General features: G+C 42.9%; 1 long non-coding RNA gene across 1 annotated transcript in view; it reads right to left on the bottom strand.

The window, feature by feature from the left end:
* The window catches only part of LOC118407786, an 8,767-nt gene extending 1,319 nt beyond the window's left edge, over window positions 1-7,448 (bottom strand). Inside the window, exons 1-3 of the long non-coding RNA XR_004830194.1 lie at window positions 6,957-7,448; window positions 6,550-6,749; window positions 1,336-1,506 (exon numbers count right to left, since the gene is read on the bottom strand). This is a non-coding gene — a long non-coding RNA (uncharacterized LOC118407786). The remainder of the gene's footprint in view (window positions 1-1,335; window positions 1,507-6,549; window positions 6,750-6,956) is intronic.
* Between the last annotated feature and the right edge of the window lie 1,434 nt (window positions 7,449-8,882).

The raw sequence follows: 8,882 nt of genomic DNA, 5'->3' as shown, positions 1-8,882 counted from the left end.
TACCGGCGTAACGTTCTTTCAGCGTCCAGACGTCTTTATCAGGTACCAAATTTAACATTTGTCGGTTCTGTGGGTATAGGGTAACCACGGCAGTGCGCAGTAAGTGAAGTGAAGTACTTGGTGAAAGTGAGCCGTTTTTAATGCGTGCTAATGAGGGGGCGTGAGGGCACGCGCCAACACCACGGGGTCCGCACTTCAGTACAGCCAAGGAAATTATCGTCAATTATCTGCTACGGGTTACTCTTACGTGAAAACTGACTGGGATGATAGTTTTACAACCTTTCCGAGCCAGAATCTGGGACAAACGCGGCGAGCCGCGCCAGTTCACAGCGGGGGCTTTCCCCAGAGATCGCTGGAATAGACGAAGACAACGTATCGACTAGGTCGGTAGGTGAGTTGTGCACAAATAACGCTTTATATTGTCTAGTTGTTATGTATATGTATATTTCGCAATAAAAAGTGTGCTTAACTAAACACTTCTTCTGTCAGGTTTTCTTGTTTGCAACTTGGAATCTTTACCGATCGTATTGCCTTGGATTCTTCTCGGTGGCCAATGAAACTCCTCTACCAGCTAAACTCCGTCCCCAATCTTACCTAGTCTCCAATCAGACCCTACGGTGCCTTAGAAATAGAATCAAAGCTGGCAAGGGACTTAGTATAACGGCACCAGGTGCCCGTTTGACTTCCTTTGGCCGGCTATACTCCTTTGCCAGCTTTGATACTATCTCTTTTGACTTTAGGCTTGGAGACTAAATCTTACCCACGCTTGCGCTTGTCACTTTAGACGGACAGAAATCGGCGTATAAAAATGTAGACAGAACTTGAACTTCGCGGTGGCCAATGAAACTCCTCTTCCGACTAAACTTCTTCCCCAAGCTTGTGATACTATCTGAAACCACCATAAGATCGGCTTGGAAATTAGCGCTGTCTATCGTTCTGGCATGACAGGCGTGACGGCACGCACCAACACCAAGGTTTCCGCACTTCACTACTCTCTAAGCAGAGGTTAGGCTCATTTTCTTAAACTTTTTTTTAGTCGTTTTTATGGGGCTCTCTATTTCGTATTGAGTATCTTGTTTTGATTAAAAATCAATAGGGGTTTATGGTTAACAATTGTCAGTCAGTCATTCTAGTCAATTGTACATGTGTACAAAAATAAAGCTTGACTGATTGATTGAAAGGTATCAGTGCGGGATGTGGTAATGAGGTATTTGACCCTGTGTCATAGAAACAAAAAATCATCCAACTATTGATGGGGATGAAAATGAAAGCCACGATTGAAGTATATAATGCCACTCTCTAGTATAAAGATATTGTCAGGTGTGCGGAAAATACCTCTTTTGACGCTCAAATCCGCCTCGCTGTCGACGTCACTGTTGATGGATTTGGAAGCCGTCGGTGTTGACTTGGATCGGACCGAGGTGGACCTGGGAGCCTTCGGTGTTGACTTGGAGGTGGTAGCAGTGGACGTTGAAGCAACCAAAGATGTTGCCGCCCCAACATTACCTATTGCGTATGATAGAACGGATTATTAGTCACTGTTAAAGCACAAAAGGTAATATATGATGTTGTATCTAATATCACGATATATAGCCAGACGACGTCGACCAATCAGAAGACCCGTTTTCATATTGGTTATGACGCCATAACACAATGACATAGACTTGTCGGGAGCCGACTGTCTATTGAATATTTCAAGGTGTTTAATAGAAATGTATCATATACATATATGAATAGTTATGAAAAATAAAAGCTTTTGAAATCAAGGGGTGAGAAGACTGAAGAAATTATTAAGTAGACGGAAATGTTATGGCGTGAGCCTTTACTTTGGTCTCAAGGGGCATTCCACTCCAGAAGAGACCTTGAATCAAATTTGTTTGGTCAAATTTACCACTACTTGAAGCTTTTTAAAGGGGAAACATTGTAGCAAACGAGTTCTTGAATTCCTCTGAGGACCCTTCTAATTGTGCGCTGGTAAAGGACGACGTGAGTTCGACCATGGGAACAGGTAATGTTTTAGGATGACTTTTTGAGTAGATTGTGTACAAACGTCATCACAACTGCCGGCCAACACGTTTCCATAATTAATTGTGGTTCATTCTTAAGTAATTTGCCCATGTACAAAAGTAGCTATTTTAGATAAAAGAATGGTCCATAAAAAGTGATCAAATGTCTGTATTCAAGGGGTCGCAAGGCTTCAAACATTTTGTGTACCTTCCTAAATGTCACTCTGCCACTTTCGTTAGCTTAGCGACCCTACCCTTACTGGCCTTTATTGTGAAATTGTGTCCGACGTCGGTCACAAAACCTGTTTTGGCGCCGCCATTTTACGTTGGTCTTCTGTTAACATCTTATACTTTAGTGCCCATATTTCCCTATCACCTGGACGGCAATATAACCCCTTATCCGGTATGACAGATAAAACCGTGTCCTGTATTAACCACGCAGCCTCTTTATACATAGATACGTAGATAAGATCTACACAACAGGGGTGAGGACCAGGACCACTTGCGGCTATCAGGAGGATGACCTTTTTAAGGGTCAATAGCTTTGCACAGCTTGCGTTTCCTCAAGGGCTTGCCTTATGAAAAATCACTTAGCTTCTTCTCAGTCATCTATGTATGGGTATCTGTCTCTGTACCTGTAAAGTCTTTAAGGTTTGTTCACAGTTATGCCCATATTCAAGTCCATATATATGAGTTACATATTTGTAAGAGGGGAAAGGTCCCCAATTTGCTATTAGGAATTGCTACCGAGAGTCTACAAAAATGTATGATGGAGGAAAAAGGAGTGTAGACACGGCCCATCTCCCGCACACATATAGACTGCATGCTTGCTGGAGAGCCACAGACACGTGTCCGCTCTCTGCCATGACACATGACTCACAGAGTCACAAAACTGATCTCTCACCACTCCCCTACTAGCAAGCCCGTCCCTACTATGTACCAGACGCACTATGTATCCAATTCCATAAGCATCACAAGTGATATTCTATAAACTGAAAAAAAACAACTTTTTCCCTTAAACATCAAAGGTTATCAAATATGCATGGATATTGGTGCGAACCAACTTACTAGTCAAAGGGGGTATTTTACATCCATCTCTCCAAATGTAACACTTACACGGTGATTTAGACACAGTTTTCTATACAATCATTATGTAAATTTGCAGGCTTCACACTATGAACAGTGACAGGCGATTTGAAAACAGTTACCTCGCCCTAACGAAAACAACACATCAAAACTAGAAACAAAGTGATGTAAAACAATTTGGTAATTTCGCCCTTCCTATATACATTTTTTTTCTTCTATTTTTGTCTTGCTTGCGTACGACTTATTTTGTCAGGTAACAAGCCTTCGAATTCACAACGGTGGATCAAAGTTTAAAAACAACGTTTTTCCCGCACAAGTTTGAATGTGCCCTAAGGGTGAGGGGTCAATGTTCCTAAGCACAGTCTAACTGACCGATGAGTGATAAATGACTTTTAATCATGCTCTATTTCCTTGATTCTACAATATTCTAATCACTCAGATGTCGGATCGAAAGTTATGTCCCTTGCCAGCGGCGCAGATGACAAAGAAAGGCTAGGGTAGGCAGCTGTTTTATGCTAGGGTAGGTCATCTGATGTAGCCTGAGTTCACCCCGGTGATCGCCCTATGTTCCGAAATCCCTATGTTCCGAAATCCCTATATTCCGAAATCCATATATTCCGAAATCCCTATGTTCCGAAATCTCTATCGTCTATGGAAGTGTTCCAACACACTAGTGTACCGACTGGCGTTGTACAGCGACCTGGGAGTGGACCAAAGCTACATAAGTCCAGGCTGCGGACACGCGGTCAGCAAAATAGGAAGTTGCGGCCTATATATTATATCACGTTACCTTCTTTAAATATTCTCCTTTTTGTGTTATTTGGGATGTCTTGAAATCTGTTAAAACTATAATAATACCAACAGAGGACTAACGTTAGCTCCATTGCAGATTTTAGCCGCAAACTTTTGTTTAGGCAAACCTAAACGTGCACCATCGGCAAACATTTAAATGTATTATTTTTGTAACGCACCTTACCTCGTACCAGTTTGATAGCATCATAAATTCAATACAATTGACGAGGAAATGAAAAGATACACAAATGCATGAAAATGACATACGATATTTGCATGTATACTAAAAATTATTTTTAGATATCATAATTTCAATACAATTATTGACGAGGAAATGAAAAGATACACTCATGCATGAAAATGACATACGATATTTGCATGTATACTATTTTTAGATATCTCGGTCACCCATAAGTCAATCAAAAACGAGACTAGGTAAATGGTTTACGTTAAATGTGATTAGCAAATGATAAAGTAAAGAAAATTTTCAGCATAAATTTGCGATTGAGTTTGGAGTCTTTGGACTTTGTTTCAGGTGCTAGAAAAAGGTTGAACTTTTATAAGTATTCTAGTTTATGTCTAACGTTATAAATAAAAATAAACTAGAATTCGAATTTCAGGTGTTTTCAGCTCAGTGTGACCCATACGACCGTCGGAATCGGGTCGGCGTTCAGGCCAGTTATCATCGGGAAACTGCCTGGCTTCTTGGGTATTGGCTATCGACTTGTAAACGCCATCCATGTTACATGTACATGATTATAGTTGTGTGTCACAATAGTTGTGTGTCAAAATTTCGGAACATAGAGATTTCGGAACATAGGGATTTCGGAACATAGGGATTTCGGAACATAGGGCTTGAACCAATTTACCGGGGGGTGAATTATCTGTCCGTATTTTGGCCTGGCAAGCTGAATGGCACCCTCTGTTTGAACGCCTGTGGTGTAGCCATATCAGCAGGATCATCGATCCCAGAAATAGCTACTCTCAAAGCAGAGGTTAGGTTCCGGCTGGTTTGTTTTTGTAGTCGTTTTTATTGGGGTTGTTAGGTTTTGACAAAGAAGATACCATACAAAATAGAAAGCCCGATAAAAACGACTAAAAAAACGTTTAAAAAACAGTCGGAGCCTAACCTAACATATGTACGCCGACGACACTATTCTGTACTATTCGGCAAGCCTGCTGAGCGAGTGTGAAGAAGCTGTATCCGCAGACATGGAAAGAGCTGCTAACTGGTTTAAAGAAAACAGGCTATCACTTCATCCCGACAAAACTAAATCTATGGTATTTGGTTTGTCTCAAAAACTACGTCACACGGGGAAGACTGTTTCTGTAACAGATGGAGTTAACACATTCGAGCAGGTGAACACCTTCACGTACCTTGGAGTTACTATGGACTCAACTCTACAATGGTCAGATCACATTGAGAAAACTACCAAGAAGCTTCTGTCGGGTCTCGGTGCCTTATGTCGTGCCAAACCCTTTGTGACTAAGGAGATACTGCAGGTCATGTGCAGAACGCTGCTATACTCACATGTGGACTACTGTTCGACGGCATGGATGCCATCACTTCTAAATTCCAACAAGTCAAAAATGATGCAGTTGAGCAGGTTGTTAAACCGGGCTGCCAGAATCATTACAGGCAGTAGACGCAAGGACTGTATACCCACCGAAACCCTGTTGGCAGAGGCTGGGATGGAGTCACTTTCCGAACGAGCGAAAGGAAACATACTGGTTAACGTGTACAAGGCAGTTCACAACAAGGCGCCGTCCTACTTACAGAACATGTTTAAATGGATGTCTCCACCTGTGCTACACAGACGAACACGGTATGCTACAAAGCAGCTGTCGGAATGGGACCCCCACATGTTGAACGTACCAAAGGCTCACGTCCAGTCCTTCAGAGGTTGTCTGCAGTTCCAGGGCCCTACGTTGTGGAACGAACTTTCTGCCGTTCAGAGACAACAGACAACGCAAGCAACTTTTAAAAACGGACTGATGCAGTAATACTGTTGGCAGAACTTTCACAGTTATCGTATTCCTATAGTTAAGTTATATGACTGTGTAGTTATAAGTCGTGTATGGTGTCTGTTTTTATATGTGTCCAGAGAGTCCTGAAAAACAGGCTGAAGCCTGAGCGATGTACTCTGGTAAAACAAATAAAAATGAAAAATGAAAATGAACCTCTGCTTGGAGGGCAAGAAATGGCTACGCTTGAGTATTCTTCAAGCAGATGTTCGGCCCCAGCTGTTTTTGACTAGCCTGGATTACTGTACACCCCAACTCCTGAGCTCTAGGGCCAACATGCCCAGACGGAAATTCTACAGCCGGCCCCGAGCTACACCCTCATACTGAAGTCGGGCCTGTGTCTGGTATCCAGGCTGTTTTTTGAGTGTTTAGGCGTTTTGTCGAGCTTTCCATTTTGTTAAGTGTTCTTTATGTCCATTCAAATATTTTTGAGATCGGGCTGGGGTGTGGTATATCCAGGCTAATTTTTTAGGGGTAGCGAGTGTAAGGAGCCCCGGTAGAATACGGATGGTACCCAGGCTATTCTGCGCCGTATTTAATGGCTCAATTTACGAAATATTGATGTAGATGCGTTTTAATACAACATGACTTACATAATATTGCTAAGGTTGCCTTTAATGGTTCATATATAGCAGCTCACCTTCACGACGATCGTGAGCTCCAGTGTTTTTCCTTTTCGCGGGTGTATCTTGCTGAATGGTCCAAACGCGTCCAGATCATATTACTTGTCTGATCAGCCGTCACACATCCACGAAACTTCTGGCAGAAAAGGTTCTCCTCCACAAGGAATCTCTTGACTTTGACGAAGTACACGTCCTGGTCATGATGGCGTTTTCCAGCCTGTGAAAATAACACTTCGTCAATATCTACTCCAGAGGTTAACTGGAGTTCACCAACTAACTCTACGTAATAGAACCCATCGTAAGGATGGCTTTTTCTACAGAATAATTTTACATCACATACAGAAAGACATTCTTACAACAAATATATACAAGTAATTACGAAGCACGATTTGAAAAAAAAAATAGCTTAAAAACGCATACTTACTTGTATTGAGACTGTATCGTCTTTGGTCCACTTGTCTACTTGCACAACAACTATACGATAGTCAATGACAATGCCAGCAATGTTAGCGTTAACCTCGCCATCTTCAACTTCAAACCACCAATGTTGATCTGTGCAGTTGTGTAGGCGCGGCTTCGCCATCGAAGTTGGTGCACTCTGACCAAAGGGTATGAAACTTCGAACGAAAACTGTCTGGTATGTATTGACGAGCACTAGGCAGCACGCATCTGGATGTGTGGACCGCAAACGCAGCTCCGCTTGCAGCGAGTCATGGCCTTATCTCTCCCATCGGTCCGTCGGGTCCTTGTGTACCGGCTGGTGATATCATTGTGCGGAGACACGGCTAATTAACACGAGGGCGATCGTCATACACGAGTTTCCGAGAAGCTGTTATTACTACAGCGACATTCTATACGGCTATAAATCCTTTATCGGTTCTTTTTGTTCTTTTGTTGTAAAAAAAAACCATTTCCGCTCTTCACTCGCGGAAAACTAGCCAAAAAAGAACTGCCCTTTACGGCAGACATGATAATTTGCATCAAAGAATAATCTCCAAGCAGAGATTAGGCTTCGGTTGTTTTTTGATGTCTTTGCTACTTGAAGGTATTGCTATTTCTTGTCCGATATACATTATTGTATGCGGGCGGGGTCTGGCATCCAGGCTCCGTGAAATCGGCCGGCGCCACGGAGTCATGTGTCATGTGTTGTGACTCACCGCCTTCCCATCATGCAGGCGAGTTGATTTTGACAGCCCGAGATTCATTAAATTGATTCACGCGATGTATTCTCTGTCGTTCTACCTATTTGTGTTTGCTAGTGCTCTTATCAAGCTAAGTTAAAGAACATATGTCACTGCAAACGGGGTGAACGTTACAACTTTCCTCCCAGTACCACCGTCTGCGTCGTTCTACACTTCACTTCAGGAGGCCATCATGACCCGCCGGATTATCCGAACACAGGACTACCCCGTGGACTTTTCTTGTACGGAGCCGGAGATAAGCGCATTGTCGTAGCATTCTACACTGTTTACGATCTCACACGGACCATCATTCACCTAATGGACATGTTTTGGGAGTTGTTGCTGTCTGCCTGGCGTTTTATCTTCCGTTGTACTGTCATACTTTTCTACTTGACTCTACCAGTTGAAGTTCCCCTTGCCACCATGCTAAAACTTCAAGCACAAGATCGATGTACTTCCAACCAGGAGACGGGCGTTTCAAATCAAGGCTACTGAACTAGACTCGACAAATTTTATGAAAAAAAAATATCGGATGTCACAGGAATGCCGAAGACTTCGTTCAAAATATTCACGGCCGGCAAAAAAGGTACGTTTGCTGTTTACTGTTAATTTTCGTTGTAATGTGAATGAAATATAATTCGAGAAGATGGAGTGAGAAAGCCCTAATTTGGATGTGTGATATTTCGATATATATACGATGACATAAGGTAGCATCAAAACAGGCCAAGGACTTAAGTCTGCCAAGGGGTGTACCTGCGTGGCAAATGCACGCCCTTTTTGCAGGCTAAACTCACTGGTCAGTTTTGATACTATATTATGCCACCGTAGGATCTGCTTGGAGATTACGATATTACTGAGATCGGGTGAGGGTCTGGTATCCAGGCTAGCCGTGTTATATAGCTCCCGAGTTGTCTCCTGTCCCCAACAGTATTTATCTAAGCACAAAGAGGGCAATTAATACGCAATAATAAGGGTGGATGCCAGGCTATGGTTTCTTGAGAAACAAATGTCAGAGAAAATGGTTTGTCCCACTCCGAGAGTTGACACACTAGCCGCGCTGAGCTTTTCAGCCCTCGTCTAATGGACGGGCGATACCAGACCGGCGGGGGGTTACCGCAGGGGGTTAAGATTTTCTTATGGGGCATGTTGGCCCTGGAGCCAAGAACTTG

The sequence above is a fragment of the Branchiostoma floridae genome, unplaced genomic scaffold (assembly GCF_000003815.2).
Source record: "Branchiostoma floridae strain S238N-H82 unplaced genomic scaffold, Bfl_VNyyK Sc7u5tJ_1465, whole genome shotgun sequence".
Classification (NCBI taxonomy): Eukaryota; Metazoa; Chordata; class Leptocardii; order Amphioxiformes; family Branchiostomatidae; genus Branchiostoma; species Branchiostoma floridae.
Note: the sequence above shows the minus strand (reverse complement) of the source record. Positions and strands in the feature narration are given on the sequence as shown.